The following is a 26,076-nucleotide window of genomic DNA, read 5'->3' on the forward strand; positions in this document are numbered from 1 at the left end:
TCGATTTTCACTTCAGTCATTATCACTTTTCATTTGTTTGATGCACTTTTATCTTTGTTAGCCATCTTCTTCTTCTGATTACTTCTTCTTCTGATTACTCATTTTTGTAAAATGTCACAGGCTTTATTTTGCTTGTCCACAAACCAATAAGGGATGCACAGCAACTAATCACAGAGAGACACTGAAGTAGTACGAAGTATGATCACTGATCATAATGCATATCTTTTACTTACACAGCAAGGCATGGACTGAAAAAACTAGCAGTGAAGTTCATATGTTATACAAATTGCATGTAGGTAATGTATCATGGAATTAAACTCTGAATCACAGTGCTGCAAGACTGATGCTGTTTAACTAAACCAGGGTACCTGAATTCCTACATATCAGAATGGTGCAAAAAGAGGACTCTGTGTGTGTGTGTGTGTGTATGTGTGTGTATTCTAACATTTTTTGTGCTTTGTGTCAAGATGATTACTTCGCCAGTCTTATTTATGGAACAGGGGCATTTCTGTCTCTAGCTTCACGTCTCTTTAGCTGATCCAAAACATCATAGGGGAGGCTGCTGTCCTCTTATTCCATCCAACAGTACTTGCCATTAAATAACTGCCTCACCAAAACTGTACTTCTTTTTCCAGGTAAATTAAAAAGATAAAAAGTAAAAAAAATAAAAAATAAAAAATAAAAAATCATCCAAATTATTTCCTCAAAATCAACTAAATTCAAACTACTTTACTTACTACATATGAGAATACAATACAGAGCTTCAATGCTCGAGGAGTTTCCAATGTATCAGAGAAGAAATGACCAAAAAATAGGAAATAACTGAAGCAATCACAGTATATTAGATGAAAGGGGTCAGTAGTTATTTTGAAAATAAACTGTATTTGCCAACAGCAATCCAAACTGATGACAATCACAACCCAATGACCGCATCTACCCAAAGACAGTCACACCACTCAGAATGCTTTACAAAGTTAGACATTCCTGAAAATAAAGTTGAAACAATCAAAGTCTAATCTCCATGGTCCCAAATCTAAAACTGTGGAAGATGAGATGCGGATTTAGAAAGCACAGAGAGAAACTGGACCCAAGCTTGGACAACTACTGAGGACTGAAGTAGTAAGACAGCTTCCTAACTACTGCTGTAGTGAGTAAGTGGAATAACAGAAAGAAACTGCCAGAAGGGTCCAAGAATAGCAGGAATTCCAAGCATGTAGAAGAAGGAATGGGGAGAGGGAGTTAAGGATAGGCAAGTTTATTAATAATAATGAACATGGATATTTACATAAAGAACAAGAAATGGATAATAAATACAGGCATGTTTTGGCAAAAGAAAAGAACCACTCTTCTGATGAAGGTGGGAGTAATGATAGAAGTTGTCGCAGGCAGGCAAGTTAACAGTGAAAAGGAAAAACAAGAGTGAAAAAAAAAAAAACAGTGAAATAAGACTGCATCAAAACAAATTTCTCTTATTATGGATGTTCTTCATGACCTTATTCTCAATGCCCCAATCAACCTGCTACACACATTTGTCTTCTATAGACTGTCTTGTTTCTCAACCCATTTGTAAGTTTCAGAAATCATCAGAACTCCTAAGGCTTTCCCTGCCTCCTTAAATCCACAATCCCTCTTTCATAAGACCTAAGCAAATGCTGCCGGGCAATACCCTTCAGCTGAATGCAGCACACAAAGGTCCATTCCCTTTGTAAACCCGTCAAACATGCGACCCTGGATTGCTATCACATGGCATTAAAATTACAGTCATGCAGTTCCTTCAGAAGAGTGTTTCACTCCTGTTTATTCACACGAATGCATGCCACTGGGTTTTCAAGACCACAAAACAGAATGCCAGGCTCACAGCAGGAGATCATGACACACTTCCTGATAGTGTATTCTAGGTGCAGAAATAGCTCAGTAGTACAGCAGGCTAAGGCCACTATCTTAACCTAGGAAAGCTTGATATGCTGCAGCCTTCAGACAGCCTCTGCTCCGCATGCATGACTCAAGTGTCCACCATATTCATTCACACATTAAAATTCTATGAACTTCCTACAACCTACTAGGCCCAAGGGCTCTAGAAATAAAACCTGGAGAGATGTATGTCCTATGAAAAGGACAATGCACATATACTTAAGCCCCCACTTAAGAGTCGCTACCTATTCATGCCAGGCACAATTTGGAGATAGTGGAGTATGAATTCAAGGCACAAGTGATCTGCTCTACGAGGCTGGGATGGAAGGTAGGGGCAGGAGGAAAAAAGGTTTAGAAATGTCTAATCAGGAAAAGTACTCTGAGCGGAGTCATGGAAAATGAATCAGTGCCTATCGAGTAGGCCATTTTAGGAAGAGAAAGCCACGGAACACAGGTTTGGTCCTGCTTTTTCAAATAGAGGCAACTGTTCTTCCCCCTCCCCCACCCCCCTGTCCCCTTTGGACATTTCATCTTTATTTTGGCACACCCACCTTTTCAAGAATATCCTAGATCTCCATTTCAAATGAGCAACATTTGTACACATCTGGGGAACAGAATGAAGATCCCAAATCCACAGTATTGACAATAAAGCAAAATAGGATGGTAATAGTTAACATTGAGTATTTCTTATCTCCAGTATTGCCAGCCACTTTGTTAAACACACACACACATGCCATTTTGTTGGGTTGTCTCAACAACCCTTTGGAAGGTATTACTTTTGCTGTGACTATATTGAACCTATGGAAGATTTGAGAGTTTTAGTAATATGTCAAATCTCACATACCTCATCACAGCTACAGCATAAATTCAACACTACGTCTATCTACCTTCAGAGTCTGGGCTGTTAAACACTTTGCCACACTGCCACAGGTATAGACTGAGATTCAAAATCTAACTGATGTTCTTGCCTCTGAATTGGACACTGTCTTAAATATTTCAGATTATACTTGCAGAACATATTTTTTTTCCATTTCAAATTATTTCCAAAGAGCTTTTATCTGCTAAAAATATCTTTACACACCCTATTTTTTTTACAATAAAGTAAAAAAGAAGTACTTTGTACTTCTGAATTTGATAGCAAATTTACTCAGATACTCAGAAAAGAATTTTACCATGCAATTATAACAGACAAAAACACACATTTGCAAGTAGTATAATAATTTAGAGGTAAGCACAGGGAGAAAACATTAATTGGCCAAATGTGTTACATTTCTATCCTAATGTTATTGATTACCTTAAAAGGACAAAGGAAACAGTAACTGAAATTTTTCAATTATTTGACTGTTAGAACCAGCTGGAACCCAAATCTTCAGAAACTTAAGAGATCTCATAATACAGAAATGTAAATTTAGATATGCATGCTAGATATGCATATACACTAAATCTGACTGACACATGAAGGATAAATCTTAATTAAATAAAGTTAAGTGAGAAACTCACTTAGACAATTTTGTCTTTGAAAATAATTTGCTAAAGGGGGAAAGCAATGGAGTTTAAAAATAAAGGAATCAGGAAAAAATCTGGGATTTATCCAACTTGGGAAGCCCTGTGGATAGAACCAGTAGAAGGAGTCATGTTAGCCTGATGTTCTACTTTTAAAGTGAAATCAAGAGAATATAAAACATTTAGTAAATGTGAATCATAACTAGAAAAAGAAAGGTATGTTGCAGAGAAAAAACGTAGCTTGCTAATGGTATGAATGATATCAAGGGAATTGAAATTTAGTTCTTTTTTATGTAGATGTGCCTTTGATATATATCACGTACACACACAAATAGCCAAATCAATTCTGCCCAAATGTAAAAATTCATTAAGATTACTACAGTAATCAGGGGAAGTATCTTTATTGGTTTTTAATTGGCTATAAATACATAGAAAACCTAAATGGTAATGACAACCATATTCATATATTTAAAATGAAAATGAAGAATGCACTCTTTTCTAGCCCATGAAACATTTATAAAAAATATATTAGGACATAATTATAGATTAATTAATAATAATAATAAAAAGAAATACACAGACTGGATTCCCTAAGAACTGTTAATTTCCTAATGAGGTAAGATCTCCACCATGGAAACAAACATGCCCTCTGACTCTTAGTGCTTCAGACAGAAAGTAGAGAGATTTTTTTCCCCTGGGTGTGTGTGTGCGTGGAGGCAGGAATCTGTATTCCACTGTATCTGATTTAAATGGCAAGCCTCTTTTGGACGGATCACAATATCCAGAAGGATGGGTATGCTGCTAATCTAAGTCATAACCGTTTGCAAGATTTCTCAACATTGACACACTTTGGACTCATAATTATTTGGGAGGGCAAAGCTGTGTGCAATAAGATGTTTGGCTGCTTCTGTGGCCTCTACCCATAGCACCCGCATCTCTGTGACAACCAAAAATATCTTCAGATGTTGTTCAATCTCCAGCAGGGGGCAAAACTGCTCCCTCTGATAGTCATTGACTTAAAAAAACAAAAAACAAAAAATCTTTCTCTCTCCCTCTCTCTCTGTCTCACAGACTGGTATATGCCGTTTATACCAGGACACTTAAAAAGTAATACAAATGATTTGAAGTACACAGAATTAAACTTCAACCAACCAATTATTTCACCTATCCATCAATAATTATATACAGCTTTACAGAAAGGAATGGTACCTCTCAATCATTAAATCTAATCCCCGAATATCACAGAGATGAGGCTAAATCCATATTATTGAATGACTTGCCTACCATCCCTCCTAGAGCTAGACAGTAACCAACCCCTAGACCAACTCTTTCTGTTTTAAATGTATCTTTCTCATCGGAAATCAAGTCCTTACTTCAAGCATTAAATCCTAAAAGAAACTGTCTCTGCTTTCATTCAGATATTAGTGAAGTTTATAACAGCTTCTCTATACATATTAAAACAACAACAACAACAACAAACAGGCAACTGATGAAGCCCGTCCTAACGCAAACCCCTCAGCATACATAATTATGTGTACTTGTCCATAGACTTGATGTTTCCTAAAGAAAAACAACTGATAGGTAACAGTGAATCCCAAGGTAGAAAATAGAGTCCAAATGTTGGCCATATTGTCCAAAAACCCTTTTTTGGGTAATGGTGCTTTGTCTGCTTTTTTTACTTGGAATATGGGTAATTTATACACAGCTTTGATTATTATGCTCACTGGCATCATTTTTCTCAGAATAAAGTATATGGGTTTCCTGCTCAGCTTTGAAAACAGCTTATTTGTCTCATTAGCAATAATTCTAACATTATTCTAATCAAATTCCAAATCCAATTTTATAGACATCCTACAGTAATAAAGATTCAGAATACTACTGTTCCAAATGTAGTTCACATGAATATTTAGGCAGATACAAGTGCTTGCTTATCCTATTTTTATATTCAGATCTCCAAGGAGTGAAGAGGTAACATTAAGTCTAGGATGGACGGCTGATGTACAGCAGATGCCCATTTGGGGCAAAGTGAGTCACAGACACAGGGGAGGTCATCTGGTAAGATAGCTGAAACATCTGAGACCAACAATGACCAGAAGAAGCACAATGAGAGACCTGTGAAGGTCTCTCTGTAGACTTGCTGTGATTCTTCTTTATCAAATTTAGATTTTCAATCTGAAAGCTCTTAAGACACTTGACTTTTGTCAGTTCCCATCCAGAGATCACTGGCCTCAGGAAGAATAGTTTAGGTAGCACCATCCCTAATAACTTCAGTATCAATCTCCATTCTTGGGGTCCACATATATCCCATCCCTAATTTAGATCCTGACCTCTGCCATACAGAAGTTTTTTTGTTTTGTTTTGTTTTGTTTCATTTTTGTTTTTTTGGCGGTGGGGGGGGGATTCCTGATCCCATGCTGTGGTGATCCCATGCTAGTGTCACTGACCCCAGTGTCGTCGCTGACCTTTTATTCCTGGGTCCCCTCACTTGGATATCTACTCTTTGTGCCCAAAACTATGCCTGGGTGCTAGTATTTACCTATTGCTCCATGGTCTGGTGAGATTCATGGACTTATCCTCTAGGTTCCTGAAAGCCTCTATTACCTAGTTTAATCCCATAGATCTCTGGTCAGGACAGGCTGGCTAATATTTATTACAGCATTCCTGGATTCCTTTTCTTTTGCAAGATATTAGTTGATGAAGAATCACAGTGCACTGACATGAATAATAGTACCAAATCCCCACTTTGATGTCATCTGATTTTCATTCTCTTAAAAAGCTTGTATCATATCCGTTTAACCAACCTAATATAATGTACCTGGCAGAGTTTGCATGAGGACTGGATCTTAATAAATGAGGAGGGAAATTTATGCCACCTCACTCCAATATGTTTAAGCTTCCAGAGAAACTGCCCTCTGGTGGGGGTGGGGGGAGGAGGAAAAGTGGGCAAGGAGAAGAAGAATGTTCTCTTTTAAGTCGTTCTTGTCAAATACTATGAATGGAGGAGTTGAGTGAGAAGTAAAACACAGAGCAATTGCTCATCTACCATTGCACGGATCTTAGCAGTGTGCTGTCTTTATTAAACTCCTTTATGAAAAGAATACCATTCTCTAAAAAAGTCCTGCCTGGGCTTTTCAGTTAGAAAATTCAATAAAAAGGGGGAGGAGTCAAGATGGCGGAGAAGTAGCAGGCCGAGACTACTTCAGCTAGCCGGAGATTAGCTAGATAGCTTATCTAAAGATTGCAAACACCTGCAAATCCATCAGCAGATCAAAGAGAAGAAGAACAGCAATTCTGGAAACAGAAAAACAACCACTTTCTGAAAGGTAGGACCGGCGGAGAAGTGAATCCAAAGCGACGGGAAGATAGACCTGGGGGGAGGGGCCGGCTCCCGGCAAGCGGCGGAGCAACCGCGCACAAAATCAGGACTTTTAAAAGTCTGTTCCGCTGAGGGACATCGCTCCAGAGGCTAAACCGGGGCGAAGCCCACGCGGGGTCAGCGTGGCCTCAGGTCCCGCAGGGTCACAGAAGAATCGGGGGTGTCTGAGTGTCGCAGAGCTTGCGGGTATTGGAACGGGAAAGCCGGCTACAGAGACAGAGCCGACAGTAAGCTCGCAGCTCAGGGTGACCTTGAACCGGTCGCAGGCTCGGTGAGCTCGGAGCGCGGCCGAGGTCAGGCAGACGGGAGTAACTGAGCGCGGTTCTCTGGGCGCGCACTGAGGAGTGCGGCCCTGGGCTCTCGGCTCCTCCGGGCCGGAGACCAGGAGGCCGCCATTTGTATTCCCATCCTCCGGAACTCTACGGAAAGCGCTCAGGGAACAAAAGCTCCTGAAAGCAAACCCAAGCGGATTACTCACCCCGGCCCCGGGTAAAAGCGGTGCAATTCCGCCTGGGGCAAAGACACTTGAGAATCACTACAACAGGCCCCTCCCCCAGAAGATCAACAAGAAATCTGCCGAGACCAAGTTCACCTACCAAAGAGTGCGGTTTCAATACCAAGGAGAGCAGCAGAATTCTAGAGGAGGAGAAAGCAAAGCACGGACTCATGGCTTTTTCCCTGTGATTTTTTTTAGTCTTGCGGTTAATTTAATTTAATTTTTTTCTTTTTCTTTTTTCTTTTTTTTTTTTTTTTTTTTTGACTTCGGGTAAAATTTTTTTTTTAACTGTTACCTTTTTCTTTTTTAACGATTTTTTACTAGTTTATCTAATACATATATTTTTTTTCTTTTTTATATTTTTCTTAGGTGTTTTCTTTTTTAAAAAAATTCTTTTTTTTTCTCTTTTTTCTTTTTTTTTATTGTTTCCTTTTTGAACCACTTTTTATCCCCTTTCTCCCCCCTCACGATTTTGGATCTCTTCTAATTTGGTTAAAGCATATTTTCCTGGGGTTGTTGCCACCCTTTTAGTATTTTACTTGCCCCTTCATATACTCTTATCTGGACAAAAGGACAAGACGGAAAAATTCAACACAAAAAAAAGAACCAGAGGCAGTACCGAAGGCTAGGGACCTAATCAATACAGACATTGGTAATATGTCAGACCTAGAGTTCAGAATGACAATTCTCAAGGTTCTAGCCGGGCTCGAAAAAGGCATGGAAGATATTAGAGAAACCCTCTCGAGAGATATAAAAGCCCTTTCTGGAGAAATAAAAGAACTAAAATCTAACCAAGTTGAAATCAAAAAAGCTATTAATGAGGTGCAATCAAAAATGGAGGCTCTCACTGCTAGGATAAATGAGGCAGAAGAAAGAATTAGTGATATAGAAGACCAAATGACAGAGAATAAAGAAGCTGAGCAAAAGAGGGACAAACAGCTACTGGACCACGAGGGGAGAATTCGAGAGATAAGTGACACCATAAGACGAAACAACATAAGAATAATTGGGATTCCAGAAGAAGAAGAAAGAGAGAGGGGAGCAGAAGGTATACTAGAGAGAATTATTGGGGAGAATTTCCCCAATATGGCAAAGGGAACAAGCATCAAAATTCAGGAGGTTCAGAGAACGCCCCTCAAAATCAATAAGAATAGGCCCACACCCCGTCACCTAATAGTAAAATTTACAAGTCTCAGTGACAAAGAGAAAATCCTGAAAGCAGCCCGGGAAAAGAAGTCTGTAACATACAATGGTAAAAATATTAGATTGGCAGCTGACTTATCCACAGAGACCTGGCAGGCCAGAAAGAGCTGGCATGATATTTTCAGAGCACTAAATGAGAAAAACATGCAGCCAAGAATACTATATCCAGCTAGGCTATCATTGAAAATAGAAGGAGAGATTAAAAGCTTCCAGGACAAACAACAACTGAAAGAATTTGCAAATACCAAACCAGCTCTACAGGAAATCTTGAAAGGGGTCCTCTAAACAAAGAGAGATCCTACAAGTGGTAGATCAGAAAGGAACAGAGACCATATACAGTAACAGCCACCTTACAGGCAATACAATGGCCCTAAATTCATATCACTCAATAGTTACCCTGAATGTTAATGGGCTAAATGCCCCTGTCAAAAGACACAGGGTATCAGAATGGATAAAAAAACAAAACCCATCTATATGTTGCCTCCAAGAAACACATTTTAAGCCCGAAGACACCTCCAGATTTAAAGTGAGGGGGTGGAAAAGAATTTACCATGCTAATGGACATCAGAAGAAAGCAGGAGTGGCAATCCTTATATCAGATCAATTAGATTTTAAGCCAAAAACTATAATAAGAGATGAGGAAGGACACTATATCATACTCAAAGGGTCTGTCCAACAAGAAGATTTAACAATTTTAAATATCTATGCCCCCAACGTGGGAGCAGCCAACTATATAAACCAATTAATAACAAAATCAAAGAAACACATCAACAATAATACAATAATAGTAGGGGACTTTAACACTCCCCTCACTGAAATGGACAGATCATCCAAGCAAAAGATCAGCAAGGAAATAAAGGCCTTAAACGACACACTGGACCAGATGGACATCACGATATATTCAGAACATTTCATCCCAAAGCAACAGAATACACATTCTTCTCTAGTGCACATGGAACATTCTCCAGAATAGATCACATCCTCGGTCCTAAATCAGGACTCAACCGGTATCAAAAGATTGGGATCATTCCCTGCATACTTTCAGACCACAATGCTCTAAAGCTAGAACTCAACCACAAAAGGAAGTTTGAAAAGAACCAAAATACATGGAGACTAAACAGCATCCTTCTAAAGAATGAATGGGTCAACCGGGAAATTAAAGAAGAATTGAAAAAAATCATGGAAACAAATGATAATGAAAATACAACGGTTCAAAATCTGTGGGACACAAAAAAGGCAGTTCTGAGAGGAAAATATATAGCGGTACAAGCCTTTCTCAAGAAACAAGAAAGGTCTCAGGTACACAATCTAACCCTACACCTAAAGGAGCTGGAAAAAGAACAAGAAAGAAACCCTAAGCCTAGCAGGAGAAGAGAAATCATAAAGATCAGAGCAGAAATCAATGAAATAGAAACCAAAAAAACAATAGAACAAATCAACGAAAGTAGGAGCTGGTTCTTTGAAAGAATTAATAAAATTGATAAACCCCTGGCCCGACTTATCAAAAAGAAAAGAGAAAGGACCGAAATAAATAAAATCATGAATGAAAGAGGAGAGATCACAACTAACACCAAAGAAATACAAACAATTATCAGAACATACTATGAGCAACTCTACGGCAATAAATTTGACAATCTGGAAGAAATGGATGCATTCCTAGAAACATATAAACTACCACAACTGAACCAGGAAGAAATAGAAAGCCTGAACAGACCCATAAGCAGTAAGGAGATTGAAACAGTCATTAAAAATCTCCAAACAAACAAAAGCCCAGGGCCAGACGGCTTCCCGGGGGAATTCTACCAAACATTTAAAGAAGAACTAATTCCTATTCTCCTGAAAATGTTCCAAAAAATAGAAATGGAAGGAAAACTTCCAAACTCATTTTATGAGGCCAGCATCACCTTGATCCCAAAACCAGGCAAGGATCCCACCAAAAAAGAGAGCTATAGACCGATATCCTTGATGAACACAGATGCGAAAATACTCAACAAAATACTAGCCAATAGGATTCAACAGTACATTAAAAAGATTATTCACCATGACCAAGTGGGATTTATTCCAGGGCTGCAAGGTTGGTTCAACATCCGCAAATCAGTCAATGTGATACAACACATCAATAAAAGTAAGAACAAGAACCATATGATACTCTCAATAGATGCTGAAAAAGCATTTGACAAAGTACAGCATCCCTTCCTGATCAAACTCTTCAAAGTGTAGGGATAGAGGGCACATACCTCAATATCATCAAAGCCATCTATGAAAAACCCACCGCAAATATCATTCTCAATGGAGAAAAACTGAAAGCTTTTCCACTAAGGTCAGGAACACGGCAGGGATGTCCATTATCACCACTGCTACTCAACATAGTACTAGAGGTCCTAGCCTCAGCAATCAGACAACAAAAGGAAATTAAAGGCATCCAAATCGGCAAAGAAGAAGTCAAATTATCACTCTTCGCAGATGATATGATACTATATGTGGAAAATCCAAAAGACTCCACTCCCAAACTGCTAGAACTTATACAGGAATTCAGTAAAGTGTCAGGATATAAAATCAATGCACAGAAATCAGTTGCATTTCTCTACACCAACAGCAAGACAGAAGAAAGGGAAATTAAGGAGTCAATCCCATTTACAATTGCACCCAAAACCATAAGATACCTAGGAATAAACCTAACCAAAGAGACACAGAATCTATACTCAGAAAACTATAAAGTACTCATGAAAGAAATTGAGGAAGACACAAAAAAATGGAAAAATGTTCCATACTCCTGGATTGGAAGAATAAATATTGTGAAAATGTCTATGTTACCTAAAGCAATCTACACATTTAATGCAATTCCTATCAAAGTACCATCCATCTTTTTCAAAGAAATGGAACAAATAATTCTAAAATTTATATGGAACCAGAAAAGACCTCGAATACCTAAAGGGATATTGAAAAAGAAAGCCAACGTTGGTGGCATCACAATCCCGGACTTCAAGCTCTATTACAAAGCTGTCATCATCAAGACAGCATGGTACTGGCACAAAAACAGACCCATAGATCAATGGAACAGAATAGCGAGCCCAGAAATAGACCCTCAAATTTATGGTCAACTCATCTTCGACAAAGCAGGAAAGAATGTCCAATGGAAAAAAGACAGCCTCTTCAATAAATGGTGCTGGGAAAATTGGACAGCTACATGCAGAAAAATGAAATTGGACCATTTCCTTACACCACACACAAAAATAGACTCAAAATGGATGAAGGACCTCAATGTGCGAAAGGAATCCATCAAAATCCTTGAGGAAAACACAGGCAGCAACCTCTTCGACCTCAGCCGCAGCAACATCTTCCTAGGAACAACGCAAAAGGCAAGGGAAGCAAGGGAAAAAATGAACTATTGGGATTTCATCAAGATCAAAAGCTTTTGCACAGCAAAGGAAACAGTTAACAAAATCAAAAGACAACTGACAGAATGGGAGAAGATATTTGCAAACGACATATCAGATAAAGGACTAGTGTCCAGAATCTATAAAGAACTTAGCAAACTCAACACCCAAAGAACAAATAATCCAATCAAGAAATGGGCAGAGGACATGAACAGACATTTCTGCAAAGAAGACATCCAGATGGCCAACAGACACATGAAAAAGTGCTCCATATCACTCGGCATCAGGGAAATACAAATCAAAACCACAATGAGATATCATCTCACACCAGTCAGAATGGCTAAAATCAACAAGTCAGGAAATGACAGATGCTGGCGAGGATGCGGAGAAAGGGGAACCCTCCTACACTGTTGGTGGGAATGCAAGCTGGTGCAACCTCTCTGGAAAACAGCATGGAGGTTCCTCAAAATGTTGAAAATAGAACTGCCCTATGACCCAGCAATTGCACTATTGGGTATTTACCCTAAAGATACAAACGTAGTGATCCAAAGGGGCACGTGTACTCGAATGTTTATAGCAGCAATGTCCTCAATATCCAAACTATGGAAAGAACCTAGATGTCCATCAACAGATGAATGGATCAAGAAGATGTGGTATATATACACAATGGAATACTATGCAGCCATCAAAAGAAATGAAATCTTGCCATTTGCGACAACATGGATGGAACTAGAGCGTATCATGCTTAGCGAAATAAGTCAAGGGGAGAAAGACAACTATCATATGATATCCCTGATATGAGGAAGTGGTGATGCAACATGGGGGCTTAAGTGGGTACGAGAAGAATAAATGAAAGAAGATGGGATTGGGAGGGAGACAAACCATAAGTGACTCTTAATCTCACAAAACAAACTGAGGGTTGCTGGGGGGAGGGGGTTTGGGAGAAGGGGGTGGTATTATGGACATTGGGGAGGGTATTTGTTTTGGTGAGTGCTGTGAAGTGTGTAAACCTGGTGATTCACAGACCTGTACCCCTGGGGATAAAAATATATGTTTATAAAAAATAAAAAATTATATTAAAAAAAAAAAAAAGAAAATTCAATAAAAAGCAAAAACCTGAGATTATCAATTTAGCTGTTTCTTCATCCATGTTGTAAAAGGAGTGCTATTTTATAATTTGTTTCTCTTAGAATATATTACATTTTATTTATTTGTCATTGGTTTTGTATACTTTGGTCCACCCTATTTCTGATGAATAGGTAAATTCCTCAAGTACGTAAAAACTCTGATTGACAAAATCTAAAATCTAAAATCTAACCAGATGAAAAGGAGTTGCAAAGTTACTGTTAACCTTTGGTTTTTCAGTGTTAAAAAACATCATTTCCTTATGCTACATGGAGAGAGAAAAATAGTATGTTTGCATTGTGTGTGTGTGTGTGTGTTTGTGTTTCATGATGTTGCACATTAGTTTCATATCCCTCAATTACTAAACAAGTAAAGAGGAGAACGTGGCCATAGATTGGGTAATATTTTAGAGATTAGAACTGTCTATCCCTGACCTCTTAGTCTCTTAGTTACAGCTAAATAGCAAACATTACTTTGTGAAGCAATCAGTTTCACCAGTGAATTCTTATTCGCAGATCAAAGTGAGATCTCCCAGTCTCCGACCTCCAAATGCAAGTCCACGTTTATGCATTCATTTTCTTTATTTCCTATGTGGCAATTTCTCTTTAAGTATTTAAAACTGAATATCCCACAGCCCTGTGTCTCTCCTTTTTTTCTTTTTTTTCAACCTCTCCAAACCAAGAATGGTTTCTTCAACTCTTTGTCATATATAGGGAATTTACCCTTCTTAGTTATATTTCTTTGAACATAGTCCAGGTTCCTTATATATGTATTTTAAAAATGAAAAGAAGAACTGAACATAGAACTAGAAGCATGTGTGATAATCACAGTCATTCAAGGTTCTGGAGGACCGTTAATAAAAACCAGCCCCAATACCTTCCTTATACCGTTAAAGACCTCAACCTGTTTGCTTTTCTGAGGGAGAAGGTTATGTTCCTCTATATATAATAATAAAGTGGACCAAGTAAAGGTTCCAGACAAGCTCTGATTCCGGGTAAGTGGACAAGTAAATCATGCTCGTACTTAATGTTTATTCTAATTGTAAAATAGGGATGAGTATATTTTTTTATGATTTTATTTATTTATTTGACAGACAGAGATCACAAGTAGGCAGAGATTCAGACAGAGAGAGAGGGAGGGGGAAGCTCCCTGCTGAGCAGAGAGTTCGATGTGGGGCTTGATCCCAGGACCCTGGGATCATGACCTGAGCTAAAGGCAGAGGCTTTAACCCACTGAGCCACCTAGGCACCCCGGGATGAGTTTTTTTGAAGTTCTCAAGACACTATGGATACCATGTCTGTGAAGTGTCATTTGGCTTTTATTAATGTACACATAAAATAAATCTCTCCTATTTTGTGCTTTTCTATGCCAGACAGCATAGAAAAAACATTTTTGGACATTATGTTATGCATTTTTTAAACCTCATTGTTACTCTATTTTACAATCACAATTCACCTTATCATTTATTTTTCCCAAACATTCTATTTATGATAGCTTGTTGAATTTTATGTATACTTATAAAACTTAATGTGTTTTTTCCAAACAAGGCGAGGGGTATATTAATAAATACAAGTCACTTTAAATACAATAGTAGATTCTATTTCAATAAAATGAAAGCAAATAAAAGCATACGCATATATAAAACACTTATTTTTTGAATTTAATATATTTCAAAATGTTAAAAAAGTTTGAAAATATTATAAGCAAAAAATAGAAAGCAAACAAATGAAATGTCCTTCCTCATTGTGAATAATTTTATTCACAAAAGTAACCACAGTTAAACTTTAACATGCGCCATTTGATTCTTTTCAATGAATCTTTCCTTCCTTCCTTCTTTACACTCATCCCCTTCCTCCTTTTTCTACAATTTCTTCTACCGACCTACCTGTTGTTCAATCCTCTTACAAAAAGAGAAACCATAAAAGGACTAGATGACTTTTCCTCTTGTCACATACACGAATTTCATTTTCTAAAAGCTGAATAATATTCCGTTATACGGAACTACTTGGTTTTTTGACTACTTTCTTATGTGTGGTGTGTTCATTTGTTACCCTTTATCACTTCTACCAATAATGCTGTAAGGAAAATCATTCTGAAGGTTCCTGAAAGTGGCATGTCTGGTTAAAAGTTTACACATCCAAGTTAGGTTAAAAACTGCAGTATGAGGTCATTCACTCATTTCAAAATATATAAAAATAAAAATCATACTTTCACTAAAAGTACTACAATAATATCTTTCATAGTATATGCGCCACAACTAAGGGCACTCTTAATCTCTCAATGTATTCTAAGTAACTCTTAAACTGTTCCCTCTTTTTGACAATTGTTATCAACTCAACTTCTTTTAAACATTTTATTTATTTGAGATAGAGAGCATGAGCTGGAGAGAACGGGAGGAGGAAAAGGGAGAATCCCATTGAGCAGGGAGCCCAATGCAGGGCTGAATCTCAGGACCCTGAGATCATGACCTGAGCCCAAGGCAGACACTTAACCATCTGAGCCACCAAGACACCCTATCATCTTAACTTCTACTATTCTCTGTATAGATGAGAAAGTTCCGTTCCCTCCCATGCTTACTGCTTAGTCTAGTTAAAGCCCCACAGAAAAAGACGGAGACTGCAGCAAGCCACTGGTCATAGAATCATGTCCCCCCTTCATCAGTGTGAACCTTCTTTCCAACACGAAAGGACAAGAAAACTAGCTTTGATGCAAGACAGAGAATCTTTAGTTTGTTTTTTGTGGGAATATTTTTAAGAGGAGGGGGAAGTAACTTCGGAGGAATTACATAGTTTCCAAAGAGGTTTGAGCAACAAAAGAAAGATGTCTTTAATCATAGCCACTATGTGTGGTGTTTATTCTCAGAAGAATTTGAATTCCAGAATCATTTTTAATATCTAGAGCAGTTTCTAGAATTGCACAACCTATATTCCTCCAACTAGCCTCTCCTGGTGTCACTTGCCATCTCTCAGTTTGGCAAACTCTTTACTCTTCTCCTGCAAGCTGTCAATTACATAAGGTAATAAATCAAGTCTCTCGGGCGCCAGCATCTCCCAGCAAACTGCACTTCTTCCTGGAGCCCCCCTTCTGTTTGTGCCCCTTGCTCTCTCTAGTACTGAGACTTGGGTTTGCTTCTTCTCCACAAAGTGTTTGTGCATGTTGAAGGGCACCGCCTCCAACCCCCACTATTAGTTCTCTTGTCAAGTCCGCTGAATATGCACAAACTCTGCCTTTGAGGGCCTGTTAGGTGAGGGAGACTGCTTATTACAAATAGTCAGCTAACGTGGACTCAATACAATCCCCTTCTACAGACAACTGACTATAAACTATTAGAGCCTCAGATCACTTAAATTGACCTTTGGATTAAGAAATATGGCTTTTGTCTTAGTGATGTATGCTAATGAGACAAGACCTGGGTCTTAATCATTTTAAATCAACTACCTCTCTTTTGTCATTAAAATACATGTTTTTGGAATTTCCAACATTTTTACCTAACTGTAGGAAAATTTTTTTTTGTTTGTTTCAAATGTTTATTTATTTAAATTCTCATTAAATAACATGTACTGTGATCCTGGTTTCAGCATTTAGTGATTCCTCACTCACACATAACACCCTGTGCTCATCATAAAAAAAAAAAAAAAATTAGTTTATATTCATTGCTTATTTGTATTTAAAGAACCTAGTCTCCTTGTTTTAAAACAAGATGTAAAACTGAGGCAAATGAGAAGTTACAAAGTGACTACAGAGTAATAGTTTGGTGAAACAGATTTCTAGGAGATGTAGCAATGGTTTCTTTTTCATTTCTTTTCTTAAACATCATTGAGGAATAACTGATAAATGTAAGTGCAGGCATTTAAATTGTACTACAGGATAACTTGATACGCACTGTGAAATGATGGCTAAGAACCAGACGATTAGCACATCCATCACCTTAACTCTTCCCGTACGCATGTGGTAAGAATGCCAAAGTTCTCTTGGCAATGTTCAAGTATGTGGTGCCATATTATCAACTACCATTTTCCTGACATCCTTTGGATCCTTAGAACCTACTTTTCTTGTAATTGAAAATGTGTCTCCTTTGACTTGCTTTACCCCATTTCTCCTTACCCCAGCCTCAGTTTCCATGCAATTATTTTTTTTTTGGACACGACATAAAAGTGATACCATAAAACATTTGTCTTTCTCTATCTGGCTTGTTTCATTTAGCATAAGGTTCTTAGTTTCCTATGTGTTATTACAAATGGCGGGACTTCCTTCTTTTTTGTGGCTGGGTAATATTCCTGTGTGTGTGTGTGTGTGTGTGTGTGTGTGTGTGTGTTTGGGTCGTTCACAGATTACCATTTCTTTGGGGTTCATTAATGGAAATTACTATGTTCCTTTTGTGTGCATGTGTGTGTGTAACAATCTCATGTTTTTGATGGTTTTGTGCTAATGTCCATACATTTGAGGGAGCATTCATCTCCCCTAGCCATTTCAGACTGGATTCAGTGTGAACAGACTTTCACTTGAAGGTGGCTGGGAGACCACCAGCTTGGAGGGTGTAGTGGCTTGGGTTCCTGGGAATACACAGCAGCAGAGTCTCCATGCAAATTCATCAGCTGAGGTTAACATCAAGGCAAACATCAGGGTCGTCTGTAGCCAAAACTTGGGAGGTCCTGAGGATGGCAGTAGTAGCTAGAACGGCAATCCTTAGCCATGAATGGGTGTTGGGCCCTCTGTTCTACTTTTTTGCCCATGATAGGGAGTCCCAGCCAAGGGTAAACCTCTTAGCCTAGTCTGGTAAGCTGGCATTGGAGAGGTAGCAGAGTGGGGGTCCTGGGATCAAGCATACACAAAATCACCACACTGCCTGGGTCTCGGAGTACAGGTACACTTGTTGCAACAACAGCACTGATAGTTAAGATGCTAGGGTTTTCTCCTCTGGGATTCATTGCAGTGACTCAGGCAGGGGGTTATGGGAAGGCACAGCAGCAGGATGGTCTCTGAGGTGACAGGGTATGGTGGTGGCTTGGGGACAGGGTATAGAATGCAATAGCAGCACAGCCTGGAGATGGTGGGTCAAAATCCTGACTCTATTCTGGCCCCAGGGGACAGTCATAAAACTGCAGCAGCATGTCCCCGGTAGTAGCCCATTAAATCCACATATTGGGAGCCAGGGACCCAGTTCCAGGGCAGCAACAACTCAGCCTGGTAAAGGAGGGTCAGCTCTGTGATGCTGGGCCTACGGGCAGGACTCAGAGCAGTGATGGCTGTGCCCATAAGGACAAAGCCGTGACCTGGGACCTGGAGCAGGGCACAGAACAGTGCATCTCTGGCCCTGTATATGGCAAGGCACCCTGACATCCTGATCCTAGAGAACTTGACACTGGGATTCCCAGGCACAGCTCTCACTGCAGCAAGAGCTGTAGCGTGGGAAGCTGATGCACCAACAAGGACTCCCAGAAGCTTCTTCAGCTGGGATCAATGTCAGTGAAGTCTATGGGAGCAGCAAAGGCTTTAGATGTCCACGGTGGTAAAGTTTACTGCGGTTCTCCTGCTCTCCTTTTCTCCCCATAGGGTGGAAGTCCTCTGAGGAGATGCATCCTGACACAAAGCTGCACTGGACTGTGGGATGGGGTGACAGATTTATGCCTTTCTGTGGGGCCCTACTTGGCTTCTAAGCTCCATGGGGTGTTTGCTGCTTCTTCATTGTAGTCTAGAGCTTTCCCTGAGCTTTTTTTCTTTCCCCCCCTTTTTTTTTTTTTTAAATTAGTTGGAAGTTGTTTATTGTTTTCTGGTTTTTGTGGAACAGCTAAGTGTTGGGACCTGCTAGCCTTCCACCTTTCTGTGTCATTGCTATTTTTGTTAATTTTTTTTCCTGCTTTCTACCAGCTAAGAAATTATCTCACCCCTACACCCACAAACAAAAATCTGTGGTAAAAATAGTATTTTAGAACACAGTAACATTAAATTCTTGTGTTTTTTTTTTGTTTATTTTTTAAGATTTATCTATTTGAGAGAGAGAGCACAAGATAGGGGAGGATCAGAGGGAGAGGGAGAGAATCTCTAGCAGACTGCCCACTGAGCAGGGAGCCTGACATGGAGCTCGATCCCATGACCCTGAGATCATGATCTGAGTTGAAATCAAGAGCTGAACAGTTAACTGACCGAGCCACCTCAGACATCCCAACATTAAATTTTTAAAAGCCTTTAAGTTACATGTTCTAATTCTTATAAGTTATTTCCTGATAAGAAACTCTAATACAGGGGCACCCGGTGGCTCAGTCATTAAGTGTCTCCCTTTGGCTTAGGTCATGATCCCAGGGTCCTGGGATTAAGCCCCTGCATCGGGCTCCCTTCTCAGCAGGGAGCCTGCTTCGCCCTCTCTCACTCCCCCTGCTTGTGTTCCCTTTATCAGTCTCTCTCTCCCTCTCTCTACCCACCCCGTCAAATAAATAAATAAATAAGAGCTTAAAAAAAAAAAAGAGAGAGAGAGTGAGAGAGAGAAAGAAAGAAAAGAAACTCCTATACATTAATATTTTCACAAAAAAAAATGAATCTTGGTCAAATGTAAAAACTACTGCTATAGAAAACTCAAATCTTAAATATAATAATACTATTGTTTTTATCATATTGCCAAGTAAAATATTTGATTACATTTAGAATTATGTTTAACCTTACTGGTTGCTAGCTGTTTTCACTGTCTTTATAAGGGCTATTTCCTATAGTGATGTCCCAGCATTTGACTGGGTGGTTCTGGCCAGGTTGGCATGAAGTTAGCCAGATTCCAACAAAGGCTCTGGTCAGATTCCAAATCATCAGGTGCTAAAAGCAATTGGTGCCAGAAGGTACTGGTATTTGATAGTTGTGTTTGGGGGATCTGGCATCCCCAGGAATGCAAATTATAGATCTGCTTTGTAATCAGTTTTTGCTTAAGATAAATGCATCTGAGTATAAATTAAAGCTAAGCAAATATAACAGGTACTATGTAAAGTGTCCTTGCAGAAAAATATAGTTCTAATAAAACCAAACAACTGCAGCTCTCACATATTGTCTTCTAGTTCATATCAGACAGCAGTTCCATGAGGCACTGCCCCTTGGCTGTGCAATGTGCATTATAATACTATTGTCATTACATGCCCCTTATATAATTTATGATGTCCTATGTTTAAGTTCAAGTTTGTTTAGCCTTGGAACATCCTCTTCCTCAGCCAGTTTCCTCAGCCACTATCCCAGACAAAACCATTCTTTTCCTCAATTCTCAGTTTTTTTGTTCTATAGAAACTTCACACAGACATGGATGGCTATATATATAAACAAGACACCCATTTTAAAAGGATGACTTTGGGGCATCTGGGTGGCTCAGTGGATTAAGCCTCTGCCTTCGGCTCAAGTCATGATCTCAAGGTCCTGGAATCGAGTCCTGAATCCAGCTCTCTGCTTGGCAGGGAGCCTGCTTCCTCCTCTTTCTCTCTCTGCCTGCCTCTCTGCCTGCTTGTGATCTCTGTCTATCAAATAAATACATAAAATCTTTAAAAAAAGATAAAAGGGTGACTTTGCTTTGTCATTTAAATTTTTAATTAACATTTAAAAAATCCTATTTCTTATGATGTTTCCTCAAAATAATAATTTTGGATATCAATAAGAAAATGTAGCCTAGAATTTTCTTTCCAAATAGAATATACACCCCAGGCACATTTAACTACAGAGCCGTTCATATGTGCCTGAACTGACTTGAAAGGCTCTGTAAGGATAAACCATATTTTAAGTAATGTAAAATATATCATTAATAATTCTTATATTAATTAAATAATGAAATGTTAAAATTTATATAGGGATAAATGGATCCTTTTATTAAAATAAATTTTACCTGTCTCCTTTTTGCAGTGTGGCTCCTAGGCACTTTCAACTTCATATGCTTGTATTTGTAGGTCTGGTTATATTTCAACTGGATAGCAAGAGATAGTTGGATAGTTCTCCAGAAAGAGATCCCAGCTAGAGTATTCTGAGGGCTGTGGTTACGCATTGTGAGAAAGTAGCCATTTGAGGGAATTTCATTGTCTCATTTAACACTAAGCGATTAAAAATTTTGCCACATACGTAAATGAATCCAAGCAAACAATCCTACCTTTGAGAAAATCATGGGGCATGAACAAATTTATATAATTTTCATTTATCTTCCTTAATTAAACTAACCCACAATATATGAATAATATCACTGGAAATGATTTACTCTTCTCATTAGCAGCTCAAGTTTATTTAGGACTAAAAAAAGAAAAGAAGGTTAGGAGTACGAAGTGTGATTTTTTACAAAAACTGTCTCAAGTCATTCTTTAATTCATAGGGACAGAATCAAAGTCATGGAAATGAAGATCTATGGGTAGTAAAACTTTCATCATTTGTGATTTCAGTCTTCCAGCAATTTTTGCTTGTTTGTGGTAAACGATTTTGTCACTTGCTTAGCAGAATGATGCACATTTTTAGCACAAAGAAATATGCTGCCTGGATAGTCACGCAGACTTTGAAACTAAACTACACAAAGCTAAGAACACCCCCCAAATAGGACAGCTCCCTCAAATGCCTCTAGCTGAAATAAATAACTAATACTTAAAGGTTTTCATTGGGAAGAAAAAAAAAAAAAAAACTCCTACTCCAGAACTCTATGTTGCCTGTGCTATACATATCAATATAGCAATTTATAATATTAAGGGAGTTTCCATTTTGCCTCTCACAGTGAATGATCCTTGGGACGACTGATCTCCCCTCAAAGTAACAGAACTCATTTAAAAGCTTTTCACCAACAATTTTCTCCCTCAAATCCATTTGAGTTTGCTAAGGAATCTCCCATAGAGACTTGCCACAGAGCAGTCACTTCTCATCTGTTCCAGGCATAAAACCCCTGTGAGTTGAAGGTCCTATTTATATTCCCTAATCTACAAAGAGCCTTGGGGTGGGAGGAGGGCTTTCAACTGTTGGAGATGGAAAGGAATTTTGAAATAGAAAGCAGTCCTTGTATTTGGCATCCTTACATTTTAAAAGGCACGAAAGAAAAAAAATGATGATGGTATATTTAATTTAGTCCCTCATGGAATTCCCTCCTGTATTTTTCACTATTTGCCTAAGTCTAATGGATTCAGATTAATATAATAAATTGATGTTGCTGAGATCATTTCAGGCTTGACATTCTATGAATGTATAACAGGTATAAAGTTCTTAATGATAAGAACATGGTAAGGATCCAATAAATAATTGGTGAGTTAAATTTGATTGAGGAAGAAAGAGAGAGAGATTGAGAGATAGAGAAAAGTAACAAATTTTAGTAGAGCCACTACTTAATATGAAGAGGTACAACATCCTTTAAATGTAGATGAAAAATGTGACTGCTACCCCCTGGAGTTGGGGCGGCAGCAGCAGCCCTGTGTTTTGGCCAACTGTTCCAGTTTCAGTTGAGCCCAGAAAGAAGGAAAGTGACAAGTTGCATCATATTAACAGTAAAATTAATAATGCATTTCTGGCTTCTATTTCCACATATGACTGTGATATCTCAGCATTCTCTGATTCACTTCTTCGTCATCTGAAATTTTCTTGGGTATCTAATATGTTCCCCCATCTTCTACCCTGATCCTCCTGATGATGTCTCCCCATCCAGCCCCTGCTGCCACAAACTGCTCCCCAATGCCTCTTGGTAACCAGTGCTACCAGGACACCTGGAAAGGAGATAAGTCCATTCCTCTTTTGGATCATAAATGAAGTTTCTGTCATAGGAGAGTCTCAGCCAGTCTTTGCTTTTAGTAGCCACTGATTCCCTCAGCTTTGATAAGCCAAAGTTATAAGATGTCCAATCAAAATGCATCTTGTATCACAGAGCAGAAAGTCCTACTCTGTGTTCATTAACCTGACAGAGACCCAGCAATGTGGGATCTGAGCCCTGTCTTTTACTATCTACAGGGAAAACTTCCTTCACTCTGTTCATATAGTTTCTAATTCCTTCATCTCTAGTATATATGTCCTGTGTCAGAGCAATAAATTGGAATCACAGATATTTAACTGCATGGGCAGTTCACTCACTGCCCTCACCACACTGCATTTTACAGAAGGCTCTATCAAACTCAGATTCAGTTTCTCAATCAAGTCACAAAAGAACTCGCCTTAGGGATTGGTCTTTTCCAAGACACATCACAGTTTTTCTTGTAAAATAGACTCCTAGTAGAATATTCCCACCAAAATGGCCAGATATTTCTGAATCCCATGAAAGGAGTCAAAGATTTTATATATGAACTGTATGAATCAGAAAAATTCCCAAGGGGAGAATCAAGTTCTCGTGCTGGTTCTAAGTTTCCCTGAAACTGGACAAGTCATATAAGCCCTCTGAATTCCCATTACTTCATTGACACATCAGTGAGTTAAAGTAGATGTCCTACGAAGTAATTGCTAACCCCCAGATTATATCAGTTGAGGTCAGAATATGAAGAGGTACAACATCCTTTAAAGCATCACGTTTGGCTTTTGGCATACTTCTCCAACTAGTCCTGGCTCTAGACAGCCCTTTTTCAGATCTCTCTGTGAATGATGAGTTGTAAATCTCACTGGTCAGAGGATGAGGCATTTATTGGGCTTAAATAGTGCCTTAATAAGCAAGCAATCATCCATGATTCACTCCCTCCTTGTCCTTTCATTTCCGTTTCAGCTCTATTCAGTGCTATCTATGTCAATGGATTCTTTTTGGCTCACTCATATACTGTCTCTCCTGCATGCATGCTTGTGTAGATCAGGAACAAGACACATATTAAGAGGAAAATAGAAATCTCTTGGGTCTTGAGTCTAGGTCACTTGTGCCAACTCTTTCTCTGTGTGTGTGTGTGTGTGTGTGTGTGTGTGTACTGCAGCATGAGACAGTAATGTGACTACTGCTGAGATGACATGTTGATATCCAAATGTATAGCTTCTGAAGAACTACACAGGGAGAATTCGTGATTGGGTTTACTAACTATCAGACCAAAATATTCTGGAAAAACAACACTATGTCACCTTTATCTCTAATGATTTGCATTTGGCATTTTATATAAAATATGTTAATCTGAGTCGGGAGTACTTTCATAAAATGTTATTTATCAACAGTTAAAAACAATATAATTTATCTATGAAGATATACAATCACAAGAGAAAAGTTCCAGAACCCCAAAAGGAGAAGATTCAACCATTTACACATTAATACACTACTTAAATAAGCAGTGCCCTATTTCTCATTTTAAATATCACCAGGGGACATTTTAATGGTTTTAGATATTTTTAAAATGTATTTTAGTTCTTTCTTTTCTATAGAATTCAAGCAGCACATACTTTTTTTTTTTTTTTGAAAAATGGACTCATTTAAGTCATAAAGAACAGAAAAGGATGGCCTATTTTCAACCAAATGTTTGAAAGCTTTCTTTAATAATTTGGACACTGTTCGGCAAAACATTAAATCATAAAGTTAGTGGTGGGCTCTATCACTTAATCCCACTCCTAATGTTGGTATACCTCAAAGAACCAACTATACAAACTATATACTATAAACTTGCCACCCATCTTAAATTACACAAACCTCATTAGTTTCATTAGTTAGAATCATCTGCTCTATATTCATTCAGTCAGCAAATAAATACAAAGCTCTTCCACTGTACTTTCCCCATGCAGAATTCACATGTCATTGTGGAGCACTGCTCAACAACAGAGGGGACCATTTACATTCACAGTCACGGGAGATTTGTATGTATTATAGCAATTTTCTGGCAGGTGACAGAAAAGCATCATTTTTTAAAGAATAGCTGTTGCTGAACTGTACAAATGTACCACTCTCTTAGACAATCAATTCATATATTTTCTCTCTCTTCAAATACACAATAGCTCCCTCCTCTTCTTTACTTTCACCAGATGGAATTGCTTCACAGAGAAAATAGAAGCCATCAGAAGAGTGCTATCTCATTATCCCAGCACCCGATCTATGCACCTGTTTCTGTGTGTTCTGTCTTCCTGGTTTCTGGGGATCAACTATCACGCTCTCCTCTCTGAAAACACCTAACCTTTTCACCTCATCAAATGCAAACCTCTGGCAATTATAGTTCTCTTTCTTACATCGATGTTTTTGGCTTTACTAGATTATTTTCCTCAACGTACAGCATGATAGAATGCATTTTATTTAAAAAAAATAGTTGACCCTACATCTCCCTTCACTCATAGCTACTGTCTTTTATTATTCTTCTTTCCACCAAAATTGCCTAAAAGCACTGCTTCTAATTCATGTCCCTCCTATTCCTCTTTGGTTCTAGTTCATTCAAGCTTATACCTTACCTACTCAGTGGAGACTATTCTTGTCGGAACAACAATGACTTCTACAATACTATACCAATCTTCAAACTCTTACCTGACTCACCAGCTGCATTAATAACTACTCCCTCCTTGAACCATTTGCTTCACTTGGACTCTGGGATAAGATTTTCTTAGCCAGTGGCAAGGCTTAAAAGACATCTCTCTGCTAAGGAATGTGGTCTTAACTGGCTATCTGGCATTTCTACTTGGATGTCTAATAGGCATCGAAAGCTTAATATGTAGTGATGGTTGATGCTATGTGTTAACTTGTTACATGTTAACTCCAATCAACTGAAAAAGGTTTTAAGAGGAAAGACTAAGGTTCTTCTTTCAAGAGGAAGGAATTCTGCCTCTAGACTCAAGATTGAAACATCTACACTTCCAGAACTTCCAGCCCACTGGCCTGCCCTAGAAAATTTTGGATTTGTTAGCCCCACTATCCTTTTGCCAATTCTTTAAAACCTCTCTCTCTCTCTCTCTCTCTCAATCTATCTATCTATCATCTTCTATTGATTCTGATTCTCTAGAGAACCCTACCACAAATGTGACATAAAAAAGTTCCTGATCTTTCCCTCATACTTGCTCCTCTGGTGTTTCCATATATTGGCAAATAATGTACTTTTTCTTTTTAGTTGTTCAAACCAAAATAATAACAACAACGCCATTCTTGAATCAATTGTTTCTCTTGCATGCCATATCTAACCCATCAAGGAATCTTATAAACTCTATATGCAAATGAGTCAGACTCTCACTCCTTCTCT

The 26,076-nt window shown here is 38.5% G+C and overlaps 1 protein-coding gene across 3 annotated transcripts in view; it reads right to left on the reverse strand.

Annotated features, from left to right (window-relative positions):
• Window positions 1–26,076, reverse strand: part of DPP10 (dipeptidyl peptidase like 10) — a 1,373,984-nt gene that overhangs the window by 403,007 nt on the left and 944,901 nt on the right. The window lies entirely within an intron of this gene.

This window comes from Mustela nivalis (genome assembly GCF_964662115.1).
Source record: "Mustela nivalis genome assembly, chromosome: 11".
NCBI classification, from domain to species: domain Eukaryota; kingdom Metazoa; phylum Chordata; class Mammalia; order Carnivora; family Mustelidae; genus Mustela; species Mustela nivalis.